Source organism: Lactuca saligna, chromosome 3 (assembly GCF_052625555.1).
Source record: "Lactuca saligna cultivar CGN05327 chromosome 3, ASM5262555v1, whole genome shotgun sequence".
Lineage (NCBI taxonomy): Eukaryota > Viridiplantae > Streptophyta > Magnoliopsida > Asterales > Asteraceae > Lactuca > Lactuca saligna.
Window position 1 is genome coordinate 152691585 of NC_136419.1, and position 13363 is coordinate 152704947.

A 13363-nucleotide genomic window follows, 5' to 3' on the forward strand; every position below is an offset into this window, starting at 1 on the left:
GTCAAAGATCTCGTTATAGCCCACGGATCCTTTTGGTATGCTGGTGAATATATGAAGAGGAGCTTGGGATGCTCGGGTTAAGTATCAGTTATCGAGGGATTCATCAACTAATTATATAGGCTGATATCTATAGTCTAGGCTGGGAAGTTATTGATAGGTAAATATACTTTAGATTTTTGTGTGTTTAGTTCTGCATGGCTTTTGGTTCATTGGGTATTGGATAATTGGACTCGTTTATGTATTATTGATCATTGGTCATTTCATCCATCGCCAATGGTTATGGTTCTTTGAAGGTTTCGAGTTGTATCATTTGAAGTTAAATGGATTTGTCAACCTATGGTCAAAATCTGTACAATGTATATTTTGATTTCTAGATTTGAGTACCCTCAAATGTTGGTTGTGGAAGTATTGTTCATAGAGGGCTTGGATTTAGCAAAGGTCCTTGGTTATTGCACATTCAGATGTTGAGGCAGGGTTGGTTATGTCAGCAGAGATTTTCCCCAGAGGACGAGTCCATTATGTTTTCACTACAACTAAGTGGGCCACAAGAAGGCCAACTATCCGGAGTTGATGAGAGGAGCAGTGAGGGCACCTACTCCAAGCACTCTGGGGATTACTGATGGTCGTGAGGGCAGAGTGAAGGTTCCTGTGGTGAGGAACCAAGCATTTTAATCATGGACTGAGGGGATCCGACCAAAACATATATATATATATATATATATATATATATATATATATATATGTGTGTGTGTGTGTGTGTGTGCGTGTGTGTATGTGTGTGTGTTTTAGTCAAAAAATAATTGAACTAAAATGGAACAAAGTGTATAAGAGGCTGTGATGTTAAACATAAAGGAAATAAGTAAAATAAATCAAAGTAACACAAATCGTTTACAACGAAATCCTTTGATCCTTACTAGAATCTCCGGTATAAAACCTTTGGAGGTGATAATGATCACCTGTCGTAATGTTTTTCTTGATTGAAATGAATATTATAGAGAAAAAACGAATGAGTATGAGCACAAGAGATACTATTCTGCCAGAAAAATGTGTGTACCTTGATGATTACAAGTGTTTTATATAGTCAAACCCTAATAACTAGAACTCTGAGAATTCCGGGATCCTCCGAGATTATTTATAGTCGTTTGCTTGACTTAATCCTCTAGGTCTTTTGCATTGTTGTGATGACTATCCATTGAGTATATGACGTTTACCAGTTATTTATGAACATGTGAGAAAGACAAAAGAATATATGTCCGTTATAAATAATAATAAAAATATTAGTCAGGATCCTGGAGTATCTTCGGGATCCTGAGGCTTGACGATCCTGAGCTTTTCAGGATCCTTACGGTCGAGGATGCTATAACAGTTTCAGGATCCTAGCCCTAATAATTTCCCCCTAAGTTATTCTTGAAAATAAATGAGTTAGTTTTGATAATATTAAAGGAATAACTTAAAGTAAATAAATGAAAAGAGATCATAGTACTATTTAAATTTTAACCCTTAACGGCTAGAATAATTCAAATTCTAACGGATGGATTACTAGTTGTTATGAAACCGTCAAATCAGCTCTTGGACCATTATAAATCCAGATGGTTTGTCTCACAATTTTCTTTACTCTTCCATGTTATATTTCTATTACAGATGGCTTATTAAAAGGTAATTCTCTCTTTCTCTTTTACGTTTTTACTTCTTCTATCAGGAGTAGAAAAATGATTGTTTCTCATAAAAACATCTTAGCTCTCCCCGAAAATGACTTCACAACCACAGTATTCTCTCCTACGAGGAGATGTGTTTCTTTTACAAAGATGATATTTAGTCTTTGAGACTCAATGGAGGCTCCCCTACTGAAGTCGTTTTTAGGTCTTTTGATCCTCTCATCCAACCTAACTTTGTTTCTCCTACCTGGGTGTGCTTCCCAGAGTACCCCTTCTCCTTGGGTTTGAAATACCCTTTCCCTGGAATTTTTTCTCTAAATTCTTCAAGGTGGCTGGGGTCTCATTTATTCAGATCATGCTAATTGTTTAGAGGATCCTATACTGGATTGATGTAACAACCCGAAATTTCCGCTTCATTTTAATGTAACTTTTTCATAAATCAACTCGCGTAACCGATCGTCATTCCGATTTCCAATTTCCGATTTCTCCGTTTAATTAAGTCATTAATTAGGACACATTTAAAATGGCTTAATGGGTGTCTTAATACATTTAGAAATCAATTTAACACCCAACTTTAGTGATCGAAATAATTATAGAATTTACCGTATCGGGTTACGGTAACTCAATCGGGTACGACCAAAAACCCCGTCTAATGCCGTTATCGGGTAGAATTCCACCGTGTCCAAAACTTAAACACTATATAAACATGCTTAGGACTTCATTTGAAGCCTTTGGTCAAATTATCACTAAACATTACCCACCTCTCTCCTAATCCAAGTTTAAGAGATCAAAACTCAAAATTAAGGCTTATAATCTCTAAGGTACCTTCCTAGCCTTAATCTCTATCATATTTAGCATCCAAATTCGAGTTCAATTCATGTAATAGGCCAACATTCATGAGTTTACGTCCATGGAACATTCATGGGCCGTAAATTCATATTTCAAGGGTTTTTAAGCCCTAAAACCCTTCCTTTGCATAGTTGGACTCTAGATATGGCTTAAGGGCTTAAAGGGATGAACTTATAACATGTAGAAAATGGATTTAGAAGGACAAAAGTGAGTTTACAGCCAAGGAACTCTCTTGGGCCGTAAACTCATATACAAGGGGTATTTAAGCCATTTAACCCTTCCAAAAACCTAATTGGGACTTAGACATAAACCTTGGACTTGCTAATCTAGACTTGGAACACTTAAAACTTGAATTTTGTGTAACAAAGAAGAGTTTACGGCCAAGACACTCTCTTGGGCCGTAAACTCCTCTAAAAGGGTGATTTAAGGCCTTTATACATGTCCAAACGCTTCCAAACTCAATCTACGAATTTGTGGTAAAATCTAGATGCATCTAAAAATGGTTTAAAGGATTGAAACACAACAAAAGTATGATTTATGAGAGTTTACGGCCTAGGAGCATACTCTTTGGCCGTAAACTCATGAAACAATGTTTAAGATGCATCCAACACACCCAAATGGCTTGTATAAAATTCTAGAATCACATGTGATTGTTTTAAGCACCAAAAACTATCTTTTTCAAAAGTAAAAGAGAGTTTACGGCCTTAGAACATTCCTCTAGGCCGTAAACTCCAACAAAGGTCTTAATTGATGTTCTAAATTCATAATAAAGCTTAGAAAATTAGTTTGAATCACATGTGATTGCCCTAAGTAGCTTAAATCAATATTTCTTAGCCATTGTGAGTTTACGGCCGTAAACTCTATGAGTGTGGCCGTAAACTCATGTTTTAAGTGTCTTAAATCCATTTCAAGTGTTCCAAGGTGTTTAGATAATCATTCCTAGCAATCCCTAAGTCCAATTGAGCCCTTAAAACACCAAAACCTCACCCACATGAGTTTACGGCCGTAAACTCATGTATGTGGGTGTTCCACTGTTGTAAACTCTTTAAAATGTTTACTTATGGGGAGTAAACTCAAGTCCCAAGTCCCTTGTGTCATTACAAATCCAAAGATGTCACCCGGGTCACTCCAAACGCTCGTTTTGAGGTATTTAACCTCATTAGAGTGTAATGTTCCATATGATTAGTGAATGTATCTCTAATTGTATATATATGGACATTATATCATTTTACATAGGGTCATCGCGAGTAATCAAACCCCGAACCGACGTCTAGCATTCAAAACTGACACGTTTCCGAGTCCGGTGAGTTCATACCCCTACCCTTTTTCACTGTTTTCACTGTTTTCAGGGGGGGGGGAACACAAGCAAAGTACAAGGGAATTCTTGTACTCATAACATGTTTTCAAATGTGTGTTTCATATTCTTATGCTTTTATAACTGATAACTACAACTGATAACAGATCGAACATACAAATCACGTAACATATAATTGTGAAATAAGTCTTTAAACTAGTATGTTTTACATGTATTTCACAAAGGGTTTTCCACATTTTATCAGTTAAAAGCATGACATTAAAACATTTGAATATAATACCTGTACACTGTTTTGTCCTCGGTAACACTCCACGCACATACGCGAGTGGAGGACTTTCATATTATTACTAGTAAATTTGTTATTTCAGTATGATTGGAGACACGTCCTCGGAGAACACTCCACCTGGATTATGCGAGTGGAGGACTACACCCATAACCAGAAACTCTGGTATTTAGAGAGCGTGACTCGAGTGTATAGATCTATACGGGGCTGACTACCCCACACCTGGCTGCTAGCTACAGCCGAACCGAAATGGTTCAAGGGTGACGAAAGTCATAAGTATGTGGACGACTTATTGCCACATGTGGACTACTTATTGCCACAGGTTTCAGTCTATTGTATGGTTATGGAACTCGCAATTAGGATAACAGAGATTTACTTACAGTAATAATGGATCACTTTATACATCGTTTACATCTTTTACATCTTTTACTTACTGTAACTAACATTCAGGAAGGTACGGGACCTTCCTGGGGAAAACATGGAATCTAATCACGATTACATCTTTTACATCTTTCACATCGTTTACATAAGATACATATATGCAGGAAAGCATGGGGCTTTCCTGGGTAGCACTTACATAACTAGAAAGAGTCACAGAATGGATAACATTACATCTTTTACAATTTGTAATATACAATAAGGAAAGTATAGGACTTTCCTGGTAACACACGATAAGTAAACAGAACAGTTTAACCAGTCAGATAACCAACTGTACATTTTCATATGAGTAAACATGTTTTCAGTGTACAAACTTACTATACTTTACATTTGGGAAACAATAACCAACTATTAAGAAAATACTGGATTTTCTTGGTGTACATAACATTTCAGAAACAGAAAGGAAACCGAAGCATTTTCACAAACAAAAACCTCTTATGAACTCACCAGCTTTATGCTGATTTTCAAACCGCTTGTGTTCTCAGGTCAACGTTAGAACAGGTACCTGAAGATCCTTTTGCATGAAGACAGTGTACATGAAGACCCGTTACATTTTGTCTATATATACTATGTATCACAACTGTACAAACTTTACCATTTGAAACAATTGTAAAACTGTTATTATGTAATGTGATGCTTGTTTTACTTTGCTTACTATGTACATTGGATTTGATACTCAACACGGTAGTCAACCCCGGAAATGTATTCCGCCTGGTTTTCGGGGTGTGACAGATTGGTATCAGAGCCCTTGTTTATAGTGAATAAAGTATACCAAACCTTACATGGTATAAAACTATAAACACTAAAGGGGCCTAAGTGCTCTGAATCAAAAGTATCTTCAAATTATAAGTATTTTCAAAAGTATACAAGTATACCAAACCGTCGCCATCCGTAACCACAAGTAGAACAGAACATAAGTAAATGGGTGTTGTGTACTACGGTTAAACCTGGGCAGTTATGTAGTCGTGTCTAGGGTCAATATGGTCTGGCCAACTATATTCATTCGAGACACGACCAACATGTGCTTGGGAGTGACTGTGGTATGTGACATGCCTAAAACTTTCCCTAATATCCCGAACATCGAATCATTGTCGTAAACAATTCATGAAATACTATGGGAGTATTTCTCGATCCCGATCCTCTGTAGTAGTCCTTATTCAAGTGGTTTCCCTGTGATCACTCTTAGCGATAAATTATCTGTTCGATAACTCTTTCCTGCTTTATCGCTTACTCGAATCATATAACTATCATATCTATCGATTCAATGTAGAGGACTTACCATCCTATTTTCCTTGATCTTATTAGATCAAGATGCCTCCCCGAAAGAGACCTAGCTCAAAGAACAACGACAATCCTTCTTCGCCACCACCTCCTCCTCAGTTTGACCTAGCATCAGTTCAGACAATGATGACAGCTGCAATGGTAGCAGCTATGTCACAAATGAACCCTAGTGGTTCAGGTGGTGGTACTCAATCTCAAAACCCTGAGGGTAGCCAGGGACACCAAAGAGGGGGTTCCTATAAGGATTTCATGAATGCGAAACCAACATCCTTTAATGGCGCTGGAGGTGTCATTTCTTTATCTCGATGGTTCGAGAAAATTGAGTCCATCTTTGAAATCTGCGCTTGTGCGGAATCCGATAAAGTCAAATTTGCAGCCTGTACCTTCGCGGATAAAGCTTTGACTTGGTGGAATGGCCGAGTCAAATCTCTGACCTTACCTGTAGCCAATGCCATGGGCTGGGAAGCCATGAAGGAACTTCTCATTGCTGAGTATTGCCCCCGTGGTGAAATGCAGAAATTAGAGCACGAGCTCTGGAACCTGAAGATGAAAGGTTCCGACATTGCTGCATATACTTCCCGATTTGATGATCTCGCACTTCTCTGCCCGGGGTTAGTCACTCCTGAAAACAAAAAGATCGAAAGGTTCGTTTGGGGATTTTCTCAACCAATAAAGAGTCATGTTTTGGCTGCTCGTCTGGATACCTATGATAGTGCCAAGACCTTAGCAGAAATTCTGATTGATCACAACGACGATGTCAAGGAAATCACTACCACTTCTGAGCCGACTCAAAGGAGTGGTGAAAAGAGGAAATTCTGGAAAAAGAAGAAAGGTCAATCTTCTCAAGGATCATCCAAGAAACAACAGACGGTAGCAGTCCATGCTGCTACTACTACTCCTGTTGTTGCTGTTTCTGCCATGGGATCCACTGCCTTAACTCCTACCAGTAAATATGTTGGTAATCTTCCTCAATGCGACAAGTGTAAATACCATCATCATCCTGGTCCCTGTCGAGAATTGTCTTGCTCCAACTGTGGTAAGAAAGGGCACACAGTTCGATACTGCAGAACTCCTACCCAATCAGTTAATCAATCATCGGGAGCAGGTGTTAGTCAAGCTTGCTACAACTGTGGTGAAGTCGGGCACTTTAAAAGGGATTGTACCAAGAAGTCAACTGCTGGTAACACTGGAAGGGTCCTAACCATGGGACGGGAGGAAGCAGTTGACGATCCCACTGTTGTTTCGGGTACGTTCCTTCTCGACAATTCATATGCTAGTATTCTTTTCGATTCGGGTGCTGAAAGGAGTTTTGTTAGTCATGCATTCAAACATAATCTAAAACCAAATCCTCAACCACTAACTGAAACGTTTACCGTCGAGATGGCTAATGGTGAGAAAGAAAGCGCTAACGATGTATTCATCGGTTGTACGCTTACCCTAAATGATCACTCATTTCCTATAGACCTCATGCCCGTTTCCATTAAGAGCTTTGATGTTATCATTGGCATGGATTGGTTGAGTCCCAATCATGCTGACATTCTTTGTTACGAAAAAGCTATCCGTCTCAATCTTCCTTCGGATCAGACTCTCGTAATCTATGGCGATAAACCCAGTTCCAACCTTCATATCATTTCTTGCATCAAAGCTCGAAAGCTCCTTCGAAAGGAGTGTGTTGCATTCTTAGCTCATGTGATCAACGAGAAACAAGAAGTTAGAGACCTCGCGAGCATTCCAGAAGTCTATAACTTTCCCGATGTGTTTCCCGAAGAACTTCCAGGGATTCCTCCCGAACGTCAGGTCGAGTTCCGTATTGACCTAATTCCTGGAGCTACTCCCGTAGCAAAATCCCCGCATCGCTTAGCTCCCGCAGAAATGCAGGAGTTATCCAGTCAACTCAATGAGTTCCTCAGTAAAGGATTCATTAGGCCGAGTTCCTCACCCTGGGGAGCTCCGATTCTGTTTGTCAAAAAGAAAGATGGATCCTTTCGGATGTGTATCGACTATCGTGAGTTGAACAAGTTAACCGTTAAGAACCGATATCCTCTTCCAAGAATAGACGACCTCTTCGATCAACTCCAGGGAGCCAGTTACTTCTCTAAGATAGACCTTCGATCAGGGTACCATCAGTTACGAGTCCGGGAGAATGATGTTCCCAAGACAGCTTTTAGGACTCGGTATGGACACTACGAGTTTGTAGTGATGCCCTTCGGTCTAACCAATTCACCTGCTGTGTTCATGGACCTGATGAACCGGGTGTGCCGTCTCTTCCTAGACAAATTCGTTATCGTGTTCATTGATGACATCCTCGTCTACTCCCGAAGTGAAGAAGACCATAAACAGCACTTGAGGCTAGTGTTGGAAACTCTTAGATCCGAAAAGCTGTACGCAAAATTTTCCAAATGTGAATTCTGGTTACGGAAGGTAACTTTCCTCGGTCAAGTAGTAAGCGAGGAGGGTATTCATGTAGATCCTTCCAAGATTAAAGCGATAGAGAGTTGGTCGGCACCGAAAACACCCACGGAAATTCGTCAATTCTTGGGTCTAGCCGGCTACTATCGACGATTCATTCAGAACTTTTCCAAAATCGCCAAACCTTTAACCACTCTAACACAGAAAAGTGTACCCTTTTGTTGGAGTGATAAGCAAGAAACTGCATTCCAAACGTTGAAGAGAGCCTTATGCAGCGCGCCTGTTCTGTCTCTACCTGAAGGGACAGAGGACTTCGTTGTCTACTGCGATGCATCTAATCAAGGTTTAGGCTGTGTGCTTATGCAAAGAGGAAAGGTGATTGCCTATGCCTCTAGACAGCTGAAAGCACACGAAGTCAACTATACCACACACGACTTGGAACTAGGAGCAGTAGTCTTCGCATTGAAGATTTGGAGACATTATCTCTACGGAACCAAGTGCACAATCTTCACTGATCACAAGAGTCTGCAGCACATCTTTAATCAAAAAGACTTAAACATGAGGCAACGGCGATGGGTAGAATTACTCAGTGACTATGAGTGTGAAATCCGTTACCACCCCGGCAAGGCCAATGTGGTACCAGATGCCCTTAGCCGAAAGGATAGTACAAGCCACAAAGTGAAGAACCAGACGATGACCATCCATTCCAACTTACCTACGCAAATCCGAGAAGCTCAGTATGCAGCCCTCAAACCTGAAAACGTGTCAGATGAAACCTTGAGAGGAATGGAAAAGAAACTTGAGATCAGAGGTGACGGAGTTCACTGTTTCATGAATCGAATCTGGATTCCCAAATCCGGTGGATTCAGGGAAATAGTCATGGAGGAAGCACATAGAACCAAATACTCTGTTCACCCAGGTTCGGACAAGATGTATCTGGATCTCAAGAAACGGTACTGGTGGCCAAACATGAAAGCTGAGATAGCTACATTCGTGGGCAAGTGTCTAACTTGCGCCAAAGTCAAAGTCGAACATCAGAAACCTTCAGGTCTGCTTCAACAACCCGAGATCCCCGAGTGGAAATGGGAAATGATTACCATGGACTTCATCACCAAACTACCCAGGTGTTCTAGTGGGTACGATACCATATGGCTAATTGTCGATCGCTTGACAAAATCCGCTCACTTCATCCCAATCAAAGAATCATACAAGATGGAGAGACTCGCACGAATCTACATTCAGGAAGTAGTACGTTTTCATGGTGTACCTGTATCCATTATCTCTGATCGAGATAGTAGGTTTACCTCCAGATTCTGGCAATCTCTTCAGAAAGCCCTTGGAACCAAACTAGATATGAGCACAGCGTATCATCCTCAGACCGATGGACAGAGTGAGAGAACAATCCAAACCCTGGAGGACATGCTTCGGGCATGTGTCATTGACTTTGGAAGGTCATGGGATACACACCTATCCTTGATCGAGTTCTCATACAACAACAGTTACCACACCAGCATTAGGGATGCTCCGTTCGAAGCCCTATACGGTCGTAAGTGCAGATCCCCTCTGTGCTGGGCCGAGGTGGGGGATACACAGTTAGCCAGGAGTCGAGTCCCCGACAATGCTCTCACTGGTCCTGAAATCATCCGCGAAACCACCGAAAAGATCATTCAAATCCGTAACCGACTGAAAGCCTCACGTGATCGTCAGAAAAGTTACGCTGATAATCGTCGGAAACCACTAGAATTCCAGATTGGAGACCGTGTCCTGTTAAAAGTCTCGCCCTGGAAAGGCACTGTACGCTTTGGCAAGCGTGGGAAACTTAATCCGAGGTACATTGGACCCTTTGAGATCCTCTCCAGGATTGGTCCAGTTGCCTATAAACTTCATTTACCTCAAGAACTCAGTAACATTCATCATGTCTTTCATGTTTCAAATCTTAAAAAGTGCCTATCCGATGAAACCCTAACAATTCCCTTAGGCGAGATCGAGATCAATGAAAACCTCAACTTTGTGGAGGAACCGATCGAAATCATGGATCGAGAAGTCAAACGTACAAAACAAAGTTGCATCCCGTTAGTGAAGGTTCGCTGGAATGCCAAGCGGGGACCGGAATTCACTTGGGAACGGGAAGACTCCATGAAAAAGAAGTATCCACAACTCTTTTCTTATCCATGATTTGTGTCTTGTCTTATGTTCTAAACTTGAATTTCGGGACGAAATTCCCTTTAACGGGGGGATAATGTAACAACCCGAAATTTCCGCTTCATTTTAATGTAACTTTTTCATAAATCAACTCGCGTAACCGATCGTCATTCCGATTTCCAATTTCCGATTTCTCCGTTTAATTAAGTCATTAATTAGGACACATTTAAAATGTCTTAATGGGTGTCTTAATACATTTAGAAATCAATTTAACACCCAACTTTAGTGATCGAAATAATTAAAGAATTTATCGTATCTTGTTACGGTAACTCAATCGGGTGCGACCAAAAACCCCGTCTAACGCCGTTATTGGGTAGAATTCCACCGTGTCCAAAACTTAAACACTATATAAACGTGTTTAGGACTTCATTTGAAGCCTTTGGTCAAATTATCACTAAACATTACCCACCTCTCTCCTAATCCAAGTTTAAGAGATCAAAACTCAAAATTAAGGCTTATAATCTCTAAGGTACCTTCCTAGCCTTAATCTCTATCATATTTAGCATCCAAATTCGAGTTCAATTCATGTAATAGGCCAACATTCATGAGTTTACGGCCATGGAACATTCATGGGCCGTAAACTCATATTTCAAGGGTTTTTAAGCCCTAAAACCCTTCCTTTGCATAGTTGGACTCTAGATATGGCTTAAGGGCTTAAAGGGATGAACTTATAACATGTAGAAAATGGATTTAGAAGGAAAAAAGTGAGTTTATGGCCAAGGAACTCTCTTGGGCCGTAAACTCATATACAAGGGGTATTTAAGCCATTTAACCCTTCCGAAAACCTAGTTGGGACTTAGACATAAACCTTGGACTTGCTAATCTAGACTTGGAACACTTAAAACTTGAATTTTGTGTAACAAAGAAGAGTTTACGGCCAAGACACTCTCTTGGGCCGTAAACTCCTCTAAAAGGGTGATTTAAGGCCTTTATACATGTCTAAATGCTTCCAAACTCAATCTATGACTTTGTGGTAAAATCTAGATGCATCTAAAAATGGTTTAAAGGATTGAAACACAACAAAAGTATGATTTATGAGAGTTTACAGCCTAGGAGCATACTCTTTGGCCGTAAACTCATGAAACAATGTTTAAGATGCATCCAACACACCCAAATGGCTTGTATAAAATTCTAGAATCACATGTGATTGTTTTAAGCACCAAAAACTATCTTTTTCAAAGGTAAAAGAGAGTTTACGGCCTTAGAACATTCCTCTAGGCCGTAAACTCCAACAAAGGTCTTAATTGATGTTCTAAATTCATAATAAAGCTTAGAAAATTAGTTTGAATCACATGTGATTGCCCTAAGTAGCTTAAATCAATTTTTCTTAGCCATTGTGAGTTTACGGCCGTAAATTCTATGAGTGTGGCCATAAACTCATGTTTTAAGTGTCTTAAATCCATTTCAAGTGTTCCAAGGTGTTTAGATAATCATTCCTAGCAATCCCTAAGTCCAATTGAGCCCTTAAAACACCAAAACCTCACCCACATGAGTTAACGGCCGTAAACTCATGTATGTGGGTGTTCCATTGTTGTAAACTCTTTAAAATGTTTACTTATGGGGAGTAAACTCAAGTCCCAATTCCCTTGTGTCATTACAAATCCAAAGATGTCACCCGGGTCACTCCAAACGCTCGTTTTGAGGTATTTAACCTCATTAGAGTGTAATGTTCCATATGATTAGTGAATGTATCTCTAATTGTATATATATGGACATTATATCATTTTACATAGGGTCATCGCGAGTAATCAAACCCCAAACCGACGTCTAGCATTCAAAACCGACACGTTTCTGAGTCCGGTGAGTTCATACCCCTACCCTTTTTCACTGTTTTCACTGTTTTCTGGGGGGGGACACAAGCAAAGTACAAGGGAATTCTTGTACTCATAACATGTTTTCAAATGTGTGTTTCATATTCTTATGCTTTTATAACTGATAACTACAACTGATAACAGATCGAACATACAAATCACGTAACATATAATTGTGAAATAAGTCGTTAAACTAGTATGTTTTACATGTATTTCACAAAGGGTTTTCCACATTTTATCAGTTAAAAGCATGACATTAAAACATTTGAATATAATACCTGTACACTATTTTGTCCTTGGTAACACTCCACGCACATACGCGAGTGGAGGACTTTCATATTATTACTAGTAAATTTGTTATTCCGGTATGATTGGAGACACGTCCTCGGAGAACACTCCACCTGGATTACGCGAGTGGAGGACTACACCCATAACCAGAATCTCTGGTATTTAGAGAGCGTGACTCGAGTGTATAGATCTATACGGGGCTGACTACCCCACACCTGGCTGCTAGCTACAGCCGAACCGAAATGGTTCAAGGGTGACGAAAGTCATAAGTATGTGGACGACTTATTGCCACATGTGGACTACTTATTGCCACAGGTTTCAGTCTATTGTATGGTTATGGAACTCGCAATTAGGATAACAGAGATTTACTTACAGTAATAATGGATCACTTTATACATCGTTTACATCTTTTACATCTTTTACTTACTGTAACTAACATTCAGGAAGGTACGGGACCTTCCTGGGGAAAACATGGAATCTAATCACGATTACATCTTTTACATCTTTCACATCGTTTACATAAGATACATATATGCAGGAAAGCATGGGGCTTTCCTGGGTAACACTTACATAACTAGAAAGAGTCACAGAATGGATAACATTACATCTTTTACAATTTGTAATATACAATAAGGAAAGTATAGGACTTTCCTGGTAACACACGATAAGTAAACAGAACAGTTTAACCAGTCAGATAACCAACTGTACATTTTCATATGAGTAAACATGTTTTCAGTGTACAAACTTACTATACTTTACATTTGGGAAACAGTAACCAACTATTAAGAAAATACGGGATTTTCTTGGTGTACATGACATTTCAGAAACAGAA